General features: G+C 37.8%; 1 long non-coding RNA gene across 1 annotated transcript; it reads left to right on the top strand.

The window, feature by feature from the left end:
* Positions 1-13713: 13713 nt before the first annotated feature.
* On the top strand, positions 13714-14680 carry LOC149253072 (uncharacterized). Its single transcript, XR_016266118.1, has 3 exons — positions 13714-13781; positions 13888-13964; positions 14065-14680. It is a non-coding gene; the product is annotated as an uncharacterized LOC149253072 (long non-coding RNA).
* Positions 14681-17496: the final 2816 nt, after the last annotated feature.

Raw genomic sequence — 17496 nt, 5'->3', positions numbered from 1 at the left:
TTTGTAAATATTTACTCTTGAATCTGAATTGCAAAATAATATTAATAATAATAATTTACAAAAAAAGTCATAATTTAGTGAGTTTTATGATTTTTCTAATTTTAACAATGTCAAATGTTTTCTGAAGTAAGTTCTTTGATGCTTACTATTGATTGATTTATATTGTTGTTTACCAAAAAGTTAATTTATATAGTTGCACTATTAATGCACATTGATATAAATTAAATAAATGGTAAATGAAAACAAACATAAACCCTTAATAAGCATAAAAGCACTTACTTTATCATACATATCAAATTGTTGAAATTAAAAAATTAATAATAATAAACTAAATTATAATTTTATTTAATGCACATCTATATAAATTAACTTATTAGTAAATGAACATTGACATCAATCCTAATACACATCAAAATATTGACTTCATCATACATCTCAAGTTACTAATTACTTTGAAATTATGTATTTTCTTTTGTGTATACTAATGAGAATATTCTTTGAAGGTTAGATCCATATCATATGCCTAATAATTATTGATAATTATATAAAAAACTTGAAGCTTTCTTGAATTGTTTATGTTCACATCGCAAGGGGTTTTTTATTTTTCTACGTTTCAAACCAACATACATGGCTCATCATCAGAATGAATATAAGAATGATGGGAGAATCTCATCTACTAGGAAATAATATATAAATATTTAAAGAGAAACAAAAGGTGGAATCAGAGTAAGGGTGCCTAGTAAAAGCTAAAAGAAAAAGAAAACCATAAAATAAAATTAATGGTGATATGTAGATATTACATCTTATGTAATATCGAATATGGTATTAAATATATAGTTGATAACAATAAATAATAAATCAACCAAGGCTACTCAACTATTCTTAAGAAAGATAAAACCCCGAAAAGCAACATTAGTAAACAATAATACCAAGCACTAAATGCCTTAAGCAACAACCCTAACATTATGGTTTTGAAAGAAGAAAGGGGAGGAGTTTTTTCTGTAAGTAAGAAAGTATCTATTAATTCAGAAGATGGTATTTACAATTAGAGTGGGGCGACTCGAGCTAGATGCTCTTACACTAGTTCTAGAATTTCTTTTTACAATAGTTACAAAAAAATATCTTCTTACACTAGTTCCAAACTTTTATTTTACAATAGTTACTAAAAAATCCCCTACTTTTGGGATGAAAGGAGAGATGGAGATTCTACTTGCCAATTCTACAAAAGTACCAAAATTACCCAATAGCCTGAGAGGGCGAGAACTGTGAGTAACTGGGGGAACTGAATCACAAAGAGTAGCATTACTATCAAGACTGCCATAGATTTTACGAAAGTGCCAAAGACATGTAGAAATCATCATAAACCATTTCATTAAGAAATTCCATCTAAGGGACAATCTTCCAACTTGATGGGCTTCTCAAGAGAACTACCAATAGGGGCATCTGTCGCGGCTTAGTGTCTAGTGGAGGTGCCTGCTGTGTCTTTCTTGATGCTTGGAGAGGCACCCCCATTGGACTGCGTGGTAACGATATGATTCTTGAGAAGAGCGTAATGTGGCAAGTACCTCGTGATGAAGAGTGAGTGGTGGTTGATTCCACATAGACAGTGAATTTATTATTCATCATGTCTAACTTTTCCTCGAGGACTTTAGTATTTTCAGACTATTCTCGCAATTTGATTCTAAGAATGGTCTTGAGCTGCTATGAGAGCTCAATAGTGTGACTATAAAAATTCTCTCTAGCATGGGTGAGGCTTGGATCTGGCATCCATTCGAGTTGAGCATCTATTGCTTCCGTGGTCACCGAAATTCTTATGTCATGTGCCTGGAGCTCTAGTACGAATGTGTTCTTTAGTTTCAAGGTTAATAGAGATAGCGTAATTGAGGGCTCCTCTTCTCGTTGATGCCTCAAATCTTCTACGGGGCTGCATACTAGGGTTGTTGCACCTTGCATTGTTGATGTCCCAACCACAATGGGGGACAAAGGCTAAGCTACAATGAGAGAGCATGATATGTAAGGGAGGGGAATCAAGAGGTAAAACCAATGTAAAGGTGATGAAAGTGAAGGCCCGAGGGAGAAAAGAGTATTGGGGAAGAGTGAGTAGGTCAGGGTATTCATAGGAGGAGCAGATGGTCAAGGTGGGAGGGGAAAATGTAGGCATGAAAAAGCCATTAATTGCGGCCAGTATGAGGTGCAACACATTCATTAGAGAGATAGAAATGGTACTAATCAATGGGTTGGTTGGCGATGGTTCTGAAATTTCATTGTGATGTCGTAATTTCCTACCTCACGCGAGGAAATGAAACGGCTTTTGTTTTAGGAATTCATTATGACAGGATGTAGGTATTGTATCATTCCTTCTATAAAGGTTGACAGGCATTCTAATTATTGAGAGTAACCTGTAATCCTTTATTAATGTTATTTAATGCCTCACAATCTCGGTATAGAGGTCCATCCTCGAGGTCCGTCCATGAAAGGGAGTAAATTCTTGTGTTGCCAGTTGTACCTTCATTTTCCAACCTATTAGCCAAGTTTTTACTCTTCCATCTCATGACCTAGAAGTGGAGCCCACTCAGCTCTCCGATGTGGCGACTGATGTGATGCAATTTTTGTTGAGTTTCCAGTTGTACATGACCTTGGTGACAATCATGCCTTAGGGAAGCATCTGATGGGCTTAGGTGGTGATAGTTGAATCTCCTTCCATGATGAGTAGCAAAAATCGCTAGACTTTGGTAATTTCTAGACCGTGTTCCAAAGCTTGGAGTTAGCTTGCATTATTGGTAGCTATGCCCCCGCTACCCATGTATAACCATATTATCTCTCCTCTTGAGTCTCTGAAGACTCTACCAAAACTTGCAGCTCCAAGATTTCCTTTAGGAGCTCCATCATAATTCAATTTGAGGATGTATTTAAATGAAGGGTAACAATGACAGGGAGTTTCCTAGTCTTCCATCACTAGAGTTAAATTATTTTAAGGGGGAGGGTGCTGCTCGAGGAGTTATAAGATCCTTAGATCAGCATGACAAGGGGGTTCACTGAAGATTAGTAATTTAGAGATGGCTATAGATTCTCAGATCATCTATTTAATTAAGACGAGCATATTCTCTTCTGGTATTTTTTCTTCTATGAAAATTTGTTCTTTTAACTTTTTCCATACATCCCAACATATAGTACCTGGGAAAATGTTCCAAACCCTTTCAACCATTGGGTGTGAGGAAAATGAATTTCTCCAATTATCAAGAGTATTAAGTATGGAATCCTTGTCCCTGTTAGAGGATCTGAATACCATCTCAGTCCACTCCCAATGTATATTAGTGTAATCACAGTCATTCATGATATGGTTTATTTTTTCTTCACTCTCTTCATATAGAGGGCATATTGAGGGTCCATTGAATCCACTTCTTCATAAATTGTCCCATGTTAGAATCTTCCTCTACATGGTTAACCAAAGAATAAGGGTTATTTTAGGCCATCATTTTCTGCTCCACAGAGTTTTCCATTTTTGTTGAGGCTATAGTTGATCATGATTTTCCTTATAGCCATAGGCTTCTTTGAGATTCAAATGCTCTTCTGAGCTTTTACCCCATTTGATCTTATCTTCACCTCCGTCAAATTGGTTTTGTATTTCTTGAATGGTATTAGGAAAAGTGTTCCAATAAAATCCAATGGGAAGAGGTTCCAAATACTTGTCTTCCAACCATTCTCGCCATGTTTCCAATCTGTTGTTGGGCTTCTAGTAATGAGACAACATGTTCTTTAGTTTTTTTTCATAGCAGTTTGAAGATGGGTGAACTGGTCCTTATTTAGGTTGGGTAGTTGCTGCCAAGAATTTTCCCAAAAAATGGATTTCTCTCCATTACCAATCTCAGAGAAGTTGTTCTCTTGAATGATAGCCTTATTCTCCCATGCTTGATTCCAAATCGATGAACCTTTGATGTCATCTATAAGCCTTATGAGATCATCATTTGAGTGAGTTGGCACATATTTTTCCCTCTAGATGAGGCACCAAGGTGTTTGTGGGTTTTCTAGCCAATGGCACCAGGTCTTAGCCCCTAGGGATTTTCCAAGAATATCTGGATCCCTTAAATCCAACCCTCCAACATTTTTTTGGTTTTCAGACCTTTCCTAGGATACAAGAGCCCGTCTTATCTTAGTCTCTGAGCTCCTCCATAAAAATTTCTCTAGGATGCATCTAATGGAATTGGTGATTGATTTGGGGGCAGCTATAGTAGAAAACATATATAGAGGCATGGCATGCATCACTAATTTGATGAGGAGCAATATTCCTCCCAAATTAAGGGAGTGAAAAGTCCAATTGGAAAGTATTTTGTTAATTTTGTTGAGAAGGTCCTGCTAGTTGGATTTTTTTAAAGATTTGTCAGTCATAGGGACTCCTAGATATCTAGAGGGGAGAGAAAATTTTGAAAGCCCAAACTTCTAGTGATATTTCTCTTGATGAAAATGGGAATGTCGAAGAAGAATAATTTATATTTTTTGAGGTCGATGGAAGTTCCCGAGGTGTTTGAAAAAAATTTGAGAATTTCTTTCAAAGAGAGGGCTTCCTTGACTGTGGGGATGCCTAGTAACAAGGTATCATCTACAAATTGTGTTATGAAACCAGCTCATAAAATGATAGAAAATATAGATAAGTGCCTTAGAAATAATCCTTTTCAAGGAGGAAACCTCCTTTACATTACACAAATGAACAATTCTTGGATGATACAAATGACAAGACCTCCTTTCTATGTATAGGAGTCTAAGGAGTCATAATATAATCAGAGTTGACATAAAAATAATAATGTAAGGGCACAATAATAACAATAGTGGGCTTCTATGGGGCACAATAATAAGAATATCGGGACTACATGGGCACAAAAATATAATAAGGGGGTCGTACTAATAACAATAAGGGGTTACACCAGTAGTATAGGGACCCAACAAATTGTTGATGGATTGAGGAGGGGGTATTATCATGAAGCTTGAGGCTAGTGAGGGAGTTGTTAATATTGGCAAGCTTTAGGGATCTTCTTAGGCCTTCAGCCATGATGACATAGAGGAAGGGAGATCTCCCTGTCTTATGCCTATAGAGGGGAAAAAAGGCTTGGATGGGGAACCATTGAGAAGAATGGAGAAAAAGGCTCTAGAAACCATGGCCATAATCCAATTAATATAGTCTTGATTGAATCCAAAAGCCTTTCAGACTTCTTTCCTGTAATCTCAACTTATTTTATAAAATTCCTTCAACATGTTCAGTTGTATCGTCATGTAAGGCTTCTTTTGAAATTTAAGTGAGTGAATTAGTTCATGACATAGAATAATGTTGTCTAGTATTTTCCTTCCCTCCGCATGGTTTGACGATGTAACAAGGGGAAGGACATACTTGATTATGTTGGCTAGGACCTTTAAGATGGTTTTGTATATTACATTGTAGAGGGCAATAGGACGGAGCTGATCCAAATAATTGACACCTTCTTCTTTAGGAATGAGTAAGAAAGGTGGCATTGAGGGATTTCAGAACAATTTTTTTTATTTTGGAGTCAATAGGCTGAAAGGCCAATAGGATTTATAGAAATCAATAGTGAAAGCATCATGTCTATGGGATTTCCCGTTAAGCATGGAAATTATGACCTCCTCTACTTCTTGCATTGTTACTTCCCTTAGAAGCATTTTGTTATGGTCTTGATTGAGGATTACAGGGATGTTGTGAGTGATTTCCTTGATTTCTCTAGTTTTGTCTATCCTCGGCTCCTCTAAGAGATTGTTGAAGTACTCATTTAGTTCACTCACTATATCCTCATGGGTATGTATCGTGCTTCCTTGTTTGGATTTATGGCCAAGGATTTTGTGGTGTCTCCTATATTGAATGATAGAGCAATGGAATAAGGAATAATTGTGTTCGCCAGACTTAAGCCATATGATTCAAGACTTTTGTTTCCAATTTTTCTCCTCTTGTAAGACTCTTTCTTCCCATCTCTTATGGAGTCTTATTTCTTCCCACTTGATTTGGTTAATGATTCCATTTCTGATGATTATTTTTTGGAGATTTTCCATATTATGTTCCAAACCTTTTTTTGTCTTTAAAGATGTTACCAAAGACCTCTTTATTCCAGAATTTGATTTTGTTTTTGATGAAATTTAATTTTTACTAGAATTGATACATTCTGGTACTTGATTGGGTGCTAGTCCTTTCCAGCATTCCTTCATGTTTTCAATGAAGTCTGGGTACTCAAGCCAGAGCGATTCAAAATGGAAGGGCCAATTTTTTGGGCTAGAGGAGATGTGCACTTTCAGTGATATAGACTAGTGACCTGAACCCATTTGGGGGAGGATACGAGCTTCACATTCCTAGGAGGTCATGTAGATGGCTTCTAAGAGTAGAAAATGGTTAAATATAGAGGAAATGTATCTCACTCCACCCCTTCTATTTTCTAGGTAAAGGTTCCATTTGTCATTGGGATATCAAATCCAACATAGCTCATCAATGGTTACTTGGAAGACTTTTAATTCTTTGTCCAAATTGTGATCCACCCTTTTTTCATCAAGATTCAAGACCATATTAAAATCCCTTGCAATGATTTTGTAGGGTAGAGGTATGGTCTCAAGGATAGTTTTAATTTTTTCTAGCATATGGATTCTCTCAGCTACCTTGTATGGATCCTATATGTTTGTTACACATATGCTATCATTAGAACTAATAATATTTATAACTATAATGATGGAGCTACTTGTCGTTGTAGATGAGGATAACTCACAAAGTGAGCTTTTCCATAGTATCAAATGCTTGCATTTAGTGGAAATTGTTGAATTGGTAATCTATCTAATTCTTTGAAGCAATTATTCTGAAGAATGTTGAGGTTTTCCATTGAAATCTTCGTATCTTAAATGAGAAAAATGTCATGTTTATCTGTAATGAGTCTTTGTTTTAAAATTAATTTTTCTTCCTGGACCATTTAGGCCTCTTATATTCCATGAGATACAATTCATTGATAAATATGTGGGGTTATAGTGAGAGATTTTACCTTGCCCTCACTAATAAGTCTTGCTCCAAGTTCCTGGAGGAGCTGACCTGTGGTTTTCCTTTGATGTTTTATTCTCAGTCCTTTGGGGTTGTGCTGCCCAACTGTCATGTTTGTCAGTATCCCTTTATGTGTTTGGTCATATGGGAATTTTTGGAACATGCCTTGTTTTAGTTCTTATTTTAAAAGGTATGTCCCTTCTATTCTCTGTATGTGCTCTATTGGTATAATTTCCAGGCCATTTGTTTTCAATCCTTCCGCTATGGAGATGAGATCAACTCCTTCAAGGTCTTCCTTTATTGTGTTGTCTCTATGGGAATTTTTTGTCATTGCTAGTTCCATATCAGCGTCTTCATGTATGTGGTTTTCCTCTTCTTGAAAATGTTTGGAATGATCCTTTAGTTGTGTCTGATTTGCCCAGTTTTGGATTCTCCTGTTATTTCCTTCCTCATTCTTACTATCTGTGATTGGTTCTTCTTGTTCTTCATATAGGGCGTCATACTTGTTTTTGTTGGCTACATGATATTGACCTTGCTTCCCTTGAGTCTTCTTGTTGTGCTATTTTTAGGAACCACTTTTGTGAAACCTTGTTCATTTGATTTATTTTGGGCTTGAGTGTCACTTTGTTGAGCCTTTTTTTGGGGGAATTCTCTGAATTGGTGCCTGTGTTCATGATACTTTCTACATATAAATGGTACATGTTCATAGTCAATATTTTAGAGCAATGCATCATCTCTGAAGACTAACTTGATTGCCTCCAGTAGGGCACCTGATACATCCATGTAAATACATATTCTTGCATAGGACACATAGTAATCATCTTTGGTTCCCTTTGGCATTTTTTTGTATTCCCCTAACTCATCCCTGATTCCCTTTAGCATCGAAGGTGACCAATAGTATGTTGGTAGAAAGTAGAGCCTAACCCAAACCGACTTTAGTGAAGTCTTACTTTTCAGGGGTGAAACTTTCCTTCCTTTATCGCATGTAGAGCCCAACTGAGTTGAATAAGTATAGGTCTCCTTCTAATATATGATATTTATCATCTTGGAGGTCAAAGATCTTACAACGGGCTAGATTCCCATGAATTTATAGATGACTACAAGCTCCTACACATAGTCTCTATAAGCTCCCACATTTGGATCCTCGAAAACCAACAGCAAGATCTTTTTTCCTCGAGGTTGTAGTTGTTGCTGGTTTTTGAGTTGGTTCTTTGGGGCTTGTCTAAATGGGAGTCTTAAGGTTCTTCTTTCATTCTTTCTGAAGAAGTCGAAGCTTCTTTCAGGACACTTCCATTTGCAGACTTCCCTTTTGCATCTTTTCCATTTGTTTTCTTTTCCTCTCTTGCAGATTTAGGAGTTCTAGAAGAGTGAAAGGCATTGTAGGTAGTAAGCCTCGTAAATAATGAGATTTCAGGCTCCTCATTCTTGCTTTTGACAGTATCCCGAAAGGAGGGGGTCCTCCTCCAGCCTCTGCTGTGATCTGAACTATGGAGGAACACATAAACCCTAGATGTAGAGTTCAGATAGAAATCACCTAAGATTTAAGCATTGGAAATGTTACATGTGAGACAAGGGAGGAGTTACTATCATGAATAGAAATAAATATCACGATAAAATGTTATATCATTTTAATAATAGTGGAGGCTACAAAAATTTAAGTAAGAATCCCTTGAAGAAAATCGCTAAGGAGGTCTGCAACTCCATCAGATCTATAAATGAATGTGACAACAAGAAAATGATATAAAACAACCCCAAGGCCTTGAGGATGTATGGTTCCCCTAAGATTCATAAATAATGTATACCCTTAAGACCCATCATAAATATTATTTGTTGTCCAGCATGCGATCTTGCTAAACACCTTGTCTAGAATCTTAAACCTATGGTTGGAAACACAAACTCATTCGTTAACTCTACCTTGGATAATGATATTAAATATTTAAGGCTTGATCAAAATGATATTTTAGATAGCATTTAGTGGGGACACTTTACACCAATGTGCCTTATTAGAGGTGCCATGGAGGTTATCCACAAAATTTCTTATCCTGAAACATCCAAACTAACATAAATTTGTCAAAAATCCAAAATTTCCAATATTTTGGGTGAAATTTAAGAACAAATATCTGACTGGTCTATGGGTTCCCCATGCTCTCCCTTTCTAGAAAATATATTCATGGAATACATTGGAACTATAACATTATAATCTTCCCCCTTCAAACCAAAACGTTGGAAAATATTTGTCAATGGTACCTTTATAATATGGTCACGTGGCAGAGACAAATTATAGTTGCATCACTAGTGGAATCATCCCAACAACAACCTGCGTAAAATATATGTTTACATTTACTCTATTTATTTTTAAGTAGCTTGAGAGTATAATTATCATATGAAATTTTATATTCAAATGTTTTGCTATTACCAAAAAAAAAAAAAAAAACTGGAACTCATTTGTGACATAAGACAAGATGAAAAGCATCAAATATGGTTATGAGTAGACGACATAAAAATGAGAGAGACATAATGAGACATAATTCAGTAGCGCGCATATCCTTCAATAATAATTATCTATAATGTTTTGAGTATTTATACATTATTTTTTAGTATGAAATATAGTGAATATTTGTAATTTCTTTGGTAAAATTTAAAGAATATATTTATCGTAGTTCAACTATATGAATTAAGTTGTTGGCATAGAAACTTAATGCAAGCATAAAAGATAATTTTGGTGATATGATTGGAAGAAAATCAAATCTTAGAGTTAGAAGGCATTTACTTGGATAAAAACCCTTTTAATAATGTAAATAATTACAAATTCCATCTTTCAATTGGATTCATCTTGGGCGATTAGGAGAAGTGATTGGGACCATCCACATCAATGTTCAATTACAACTAGTGACATGGTAATCTTTGATCTAATACCTCACTTTTGATACATATTTATGTATATTATTCCATTGAAAGTGATTTCCATGATTTCCATAGCTTGCTACTAAGTGCTCAAATGATGATAATAATACACCCTATGTTATCATCCTTATCCAAGAAAACACTTCACCCATTGACTAGTTTTCTAATGTCAAAGAAAAGGTGAAAAAACTAAAATTGCTTCCAACTCTAATGACAACAACTTTCATTTCAAGAGTGAATATGAAAAGATTGTCTTACTTTCATTGCACCGTCCTTCAAATCAGGTAAAAGTAAACTTAACGTAAACCAGAGGCAAAAAATTGACAACCCAAAAATTAGTTAATAAGTATCATGGCATTATTCGTGAAGCAATTTTCAGTGAAGAGTTTGCGTTTAAAGGGGAATATGATATAGCGTTTAAAAGGGAATATGATATAGCAGCAAGACCAAGATGGTACATGACTCTTATCCGTCACGTCCTTTTCCCAGAAACATCTGTTGTAACAACATCAGATTCACCCAGTTTTCATTCAGTAAACCACAGATCCCACACCACATTCTAACATACAGTAATTATGCACATACACACGTACTCTCTCACCCTCCGTCTCACTCTCTCACACGCACGTAATACCCTGGTAACGTAGAAAGGAAAATGATCAAGATAAGACAGATACAATACTTTAAACTATAATTATAATCAATTCAGACATACAGACCCCATACGACTTGGCTGGTACGTACCATGTGAGCCCGATGTAAATATACAAATGTCCGCAGCAGATCCTGTACTGCGTTCATTCAGAGCTGAGGGATTCGAACCCGGGTTGATCATATCATATTATCTGTAGCACCGGAGATTGTGGGAGGAATGCCCTTTGGCGTAGGTGCAGCAGAGCCCGGGGCCGTTACGGGAGGTTCCACGGATATGCGAGCAGCAGCAATGAGAATGCCAATAGCTGTGGAAAAATAAAAAATTCAAGGGATAGAGCCGCTCCAATCCATAACCGAAACCATGTGTCCAATTCTGGGTCGACTCGCCCCCGTAGATCGGGTTCAACCTAAACTGAAAACCTAGGAGCTCCCGACCTGCATCACGATTCGCGCACTACTGCGTATGTGACTTATCTCGTGGATATGCGATTTCTTCTACGATACGCGATTAAATGCAGCGGGATACGCGGGTTATCGCCGCTAATATGCGATTACCACCATCCGATATGACAACTACCACTGGATACGCGAGCTATCAGTTGATATGGGAGTTATCAACACTGGAAATGCGAGTCAGTGTGGGTTACGCGGTTTATAACGGTAGAATATTCGAATAATTAACTTGATATGCGAATTATCACCTATTGATATGTGCAGATCGAAAAATACGCGGATTATCACCACAAGATAAGTAGATAATTACGCGGATATGTGAGTTTTTGGTCCCTTTATGCGAGTGATATATCCGTGTATGTGCCGTAAAATCGCGGATTATCTGTGATTATGCGAACTATTCGAACGATACGCCAATTATCATCACGTAATACGCGAGTTATCATAAATTACGCGAGTTATCACTAAGATACGCGAGTTATCATTACTTACGCGAGTTATCAGTGGATAAGCGGTTTATCATAGCCGGATATGATGTCTATTACGCTGATAAGCGCGCTGTCTCTGCTATTTATGGGAATGTTCCATCACGATATGCGCGTAATCACCGCGTATCTCCCGGTTATGCGAACTATCCCCGCTATATATGGGGAATATCTATGCCAGGTATGCCAGTGACCGGTGTCTGTTATGCGCGTTATATCCGCCGATGCGAATTCTGTCGTTCGGTATTGTATGTGGTTCCCTGATGCATCATAGTGGAAGTTTATAACAACGAAGATATTCTAATTTTGTTCTCGCGAAACAACCTACAAAAAAAATATTCTGAGTTTCAAACTATTGTTGATAGTCTCTCACACAGAGACGAGAGTATGATAACTTTCATATCATTTGAATGGATTGGGGAGCTACACGTCTCTCAGGTACGTGCTTCTGCTTTGTGATTCTATGAATGTGCAGTGCAGACTTCTTGTTGAATGCACGCGCAGCAGTGGGAGGAGCTGCAAGTAGTCATGCTCTGGTGATGGATTTTTCTGGGTCCAAATATTTTTATAAATTTTCCACACCACCAAAATAAGCCAATCTACCTAGGCAATTATCGCATTCCCTGAAGTAAGTGCGATGCTTAATTTATATGTTTGTTCTAAGTATCAAATTGATGAACTATTTCAAAATTTTCATCTTATCGAAATGAAACCGGAAAATTTCTTTTTTCCCAGTTTCTTACCCGTACAAACACTATTTTATGGTGAAGAGGGAAGCTCATCAACAAGTGCTTTGCAATTACCTTTCCAATTACTTCTGAATCTCTATCTTAAAGCATAGAGGGACCGAATAAATACCCGTGAGGGTGTAGTATTTATGAAATGTTAGGGTATATCAACTCAGAGGATCACTTATGGCTAATTTATTAGCAAAACCTAACCCTAACCCTAGGGCACCCAGGAAAATTGCTATTCAAATGTATTTAGATTATACTTAATGATTGTTTTTCATCCGCATTATATCTATATGGCTGTTCTCAATACCAAATGGGTTAATCTGCTTATGCGATTCTCGTATTCTCCTGGAGTGAAGCACTGCTTAATGTATGTGTGTTTGTTCTAAGTGCCAAATTGATGAACTACTACAAAAATTGATGCTAGAAATTGATGAACTATTACCAAATTGATGAATTAGAATGAATTTTCATTCTAATTCAATTATTAGTATCTAAAATATACATGTGTAACTTTACATTATGTTGTGATAATCCTTCTTTACTATTCATTCATGTTTTTTTTCGTTACCATTTCATAGAGAAAAGGGTCTCTCTACATCACATAGTTGTTCTAGTCGTGTCCATATCATAGAAACAGCCACTTTCCATACCAACTAAGGTATTCTGATTTTATCCTCGCCCAGCAATAATAATCGATCATAATTGACTCTTATACAGTTTTACTTTACACTTTCTCGACCAATTATAAATTACCTTTCCCTCTTAACTTCACGTTTTACATTACCTGGTTACTTATTAATTTATTTTGTCTCAATAAACGCAATTTAAACTTCATTTAAAATCTTCTGAATATTTGCAAATAATATTAAATTTATTTTAAACATAATTTACATCCGATAGCTCTCCGTAATGTGTCACGATCTCATTATAATTCAAGAAAAACAGTAAATTTTTTTTTTTTTTTATATATATGGTATGGTAATTTTCCCCATTACCCACACCCTAAACTATACACCTAATCTTATGTGTAACCCGCCACATCTTTCACAGACGTATCCCCCTTAAGCATATATTAGTTTACTTAAATACTGGTCAATCCATATAGCGGCACAAACATATAAAACTTAACCATTCTCCTCAATTAAGCTTCCGCAATACCAATGCTTGATATCATATATGTTATTGTGTTGGCTTTGATTGCTTTACCATTCCGATATAAATGTTTAACGCCAAATGGCAGTACGACGGAGCCAGCTCACAACTCTCCGTGGCCAGATGGCTCAACTTCACGTGCTGTCCATGTGTCTTGTGGAGGGTTGACCTGCTCTGGGGTTTGCGCCAGGCCTCCCGCCTAATCCAACGATGGCGATCGCTCACCCTCATCGGATGGCCCAGCTCATTTTAGGGTTTGACATTTCATATATATGTCCACCAGATTCATCATTGGGTTCATTTGCTCCCTTAGCAGCAGCTGAGCTCCTTCGACAGGTTACTCTGCAACCTCCCTGGTTCATCTCTTCCTGCCAGGTACAGGTTCGATCCGCGTTCCCTTTAAAGTTTACACTTACGGTTAGCTTTCAGATTGTTGGTATTCATGTAATCTTCTTATACCCTGACTGTGTTCATTGTTTGCTTACAGTTGGGTACAGGTCCGACGCTGACCACAGCTTGTCTTCCACAGCGTGCCGGAGGGTTTGGCTGCTACGGCACTTACAGGTATGCCTATTTCGCTTACAGTTTCTTTGATGGTGAATTAATGTAATGTTGTGGGGTGATTACAGCTGAGACAGGGCTTGTGTTCTGCCTATTGTCTCAGGTCCGATACAGTGTTCCAAACCCTTGTGCGCTTAATCTGGCGGCCTCATTATGCCGGTCTGTCCAGCATGAGACCCTAGGGTCATGGCTTTCACGCCTTACTTATATTTTTATGTATTTAAATAGCTAGGGTCTCAGATTCGTCTGTCATTGTCTGTTTATTTGGAAGCTCTTTCGAGCTATTGACAGATTTGTAAGGATACGTATGAATTTATGTACTTTTGCAATAGTTAACACCTGCGGCTCACCGCTGTTTTCCCGGTCCGGATTTCTTCATGGCTATTGTAATACTTTTTCACAGTTTCTTAACGAACGCTGTTTCCTGAATATAAAGCTATCAATATCTGTTAATGGACAATTGATTCTTCGTTACTGGTGCATATGGGAGTTTGATATTCGGAGTGCCTCGCTGCTGTTCCTTTCTAATACTCGATAATGTTTACAGTTATGATAGTTTCACCGCAATAGGGTTACTATGATTTAGTTCTGGAAGGTTTCACTTGTATTTGTTTTCTACAGTTCGGTTCACATTCTTTATATGCATATATACAGCGACAAGGGTTAGTCCTGCATTCGTGATATGAATGTAGAGTCTACCCTTCCGCGCACAATCTTTGCCGTAATTCCAACTAGCAGGTTAAGATGGCTATTATTCGACTGTATGCTTGCTTTGATGTTTTAGTTCGATGCTATAACTTAGTTCCTGTACAATATACTCAGATACTTTGGCTTGTTACCTGTGAATGTAACCGTTTCCAAGCCTGATGTTAGGGTTTGACGAGCATCATTGTTATTAACTATACGATGCTTCTCTTTACAACACTGTTTTCTTATTAATATTCCGCTATACAGCTATTGGTTGGAATGATAGTTTCTGGGTTGTTGGTTTTATATGATATTTCATGCTCACACGGCACTGGTTAATACTGTATCGTTCACGTACCAACATTTCATTTACATTACCTCGTTTTGGCTTACACAGCATTAATCTAATGAACAATTATACGCAGATAAAATTTGTAACTATAGCCTTGACTTATATATTGTTACCATTTACATGCAAGCTCAGATTCTGTGTCAGTATACTGTATATAGCTAGCTCGGCTTTTCCCGGCTTCTCAGATCTTTACATTCCAGATCTGTGCACTATTAAGGTTTTCTGTTTAGTTTAATACCCTGATTTCCCTACTGTTATTTGGTACCGTTTCCTCATACCATTTCCACAGTTCTTAGTTGACTTCATGCTGAGCACATTGTAACTGTGCGAGCTTAAGTGAATACGGTTTACAGATGTGACCACAGTCAAACCTTTCCATCACAGCTTCTTGGAGAAGAAACTGTAATTTCATCCTAGCTACCATATCACAATAACTTAAAGGAAATAATACAACTTCTGTATCTACTTGTACTCTTTAATACCTGTTCATTTTCTTTAACCAAACTAGAGGAAGCGTACCTGGTTATTCCTGCTACTGAAGTCCTTACTTTCAGAAGTCACCTGCAATGTTTTTGCTCTTAACCTCCCAACCTTGAGATCCACTTGCACTGGATTCTCCCCCCGAGCCGTCTTGCAGGCCTGCAGCCCTCAACAAGACTCATGCACTACTGTGCTGGGTTATCTGGTCACAACCAGACTTAACCTTCTTTTTCCACTCTGCTCTCTCTCTCTCTGGAAATCTCTTCTCTGCCTGTTCATCAACAGCCCAGAGGTTTTCCTCCCAGGACTTTTCCTTGGGTGAGAGGCAGTTGTTTTTCAGTTTCATAACTGATTTATTTTCTTTTAATAGAAAATCCTCCTTTTTGGAGGCTGCCAGCATTTCATCAATACACATGTGCAAAATAGTCTATTATATTCACTTTCAAAATTAACAATGTCTTTTAATAATAACAAGTTACCACTCATACCGTTTTCACCACAGTAATTATCCAGAATTACAAGTTACCGGGGTCATTACATCTTCCCCCCCTGAGATTGGACATCGTCCCGATGTCTATTCTCGTTAAATAAATTCGGGTAAGCCTTTCTGAAAAGTTCCTCGTCTTCCCATGTAGCCTCCTCAGGGCCATAGTGCTGCCACAGCACCTTAATTTGGGTAATAACCCGTTTCCGCAGCCGCACTTCTCTCCGGTCGAGAATGCTCTGTGGTTCGACCAGGACCTCGCCTTCCGGTTCGACCTGCAGACAACCAGTACTTTAATCAATTTCCTATTGAATATAGCTGCATAATCAAAACAACCGGATCAATTCTTACCCGCACATCTTGCCATTGAATAACATGTTTAGGGTCATATACATATTTCTTTAGGACAGAAACATGGAACACATTGTGAATCTTAATATGACTGGGCAAAGCAAGTTGGTAGGCCACTGGCCCCACTCTAGCTAAAATCTGAAATGGTCCAAAGTATCGAGGAGCCAGCTTGGCGCACCCACTCCACTGCAGTGTGCTCCTTCTGGTTTGAATCCTTACAAACACATGGTCACCAACATTGTACTCTGTGAATCTTCTTTTCCTGTCTGCGAAACTTTTCTGTCTGTCTTGTGCAACCTTTAAATTTGCTCGCACTCTCTTCACCATATCTTCCATGTCTTTTAGCATTTCCGGACCCAAACTCAGCTTATCCTCCGGTCCACCCCAACTTGAGGGTGTGCGGCACTTTCGCCCATACAGGACCTCAAAGGGACTTAGCTGGGTTGAGGTATGATACCCATTATTGTAGGCAAATTCGACCAGATGCAAATACTCTTCCCATTGACTGGGTTTTAGCATCACATTCGCCCTCAACATGTCTTCCAATACCTGATTGACTCGCTCAGTTTGACCATCGGTCTGTGGGTGATAAGCCATGCTAAAATTCAACCGAGTGCCCAACTCGGCAAACAATGTTCTCCAAAAGGTGGAAGTGAATTTCACATCACGGTCTGATATGATTACCTTTGGCAATCCATGCAAACGGAACACATTTTGCATAAAGAGATGCGCGATTTGTACCGCCTTGTAAGTGGACTGCACAGGTATGAAGTGCGCTGCTTTACTCAATTTATCAACCACGACCATAATAGAATCATTGCCCTTCTTTGTTCGTGGTAACCCGGTTACAAAATCCATGGAAATGGTTTCCCATTTCCATTCCGGAATAGGCAAAGGCTGCAACAGTCCCGCTGGGTGTTGATGTTCAGCCTTAATTTGCTGGCATTCCAAACACCTTGCCAAGTACTCCACTACCTGCTTCTTCATTCCTGGCCAGTAATACTCTTTCTTGAGTGCCGTGACCATCTTTTGGTACCCTGGGTGGCCAGTGTAGTGGCTGATGTGGAACTCATCTAGAATCAGCCTCTTAAGGTCATTTGAGTCAGGTACATACATTTTCTTATTAAAACACAGCAGTCCAGCATTATCTAATGTGTACCCTTGCTGTAACCTTCCATTAT

Source organism: Pinus tabuliformis, chromosome 7 (assembly GCF_031772625.1).
Source record: "Pinus tabuliformis cultivar Carrire ecotype Pingquan chromosome 7, CPIR1, whole genome shotgun sequence".
NCBI lineage: Eukaryota > Viridiplantae > Streptophyta > Pinopsida > Pinales > Pinaceae > Pinus > Pinus tabuliformis.
Note: the sequence above shows the minus strand (reverse complement) of the source record. Positions and strands in the feature narration are given on the sequence as shown.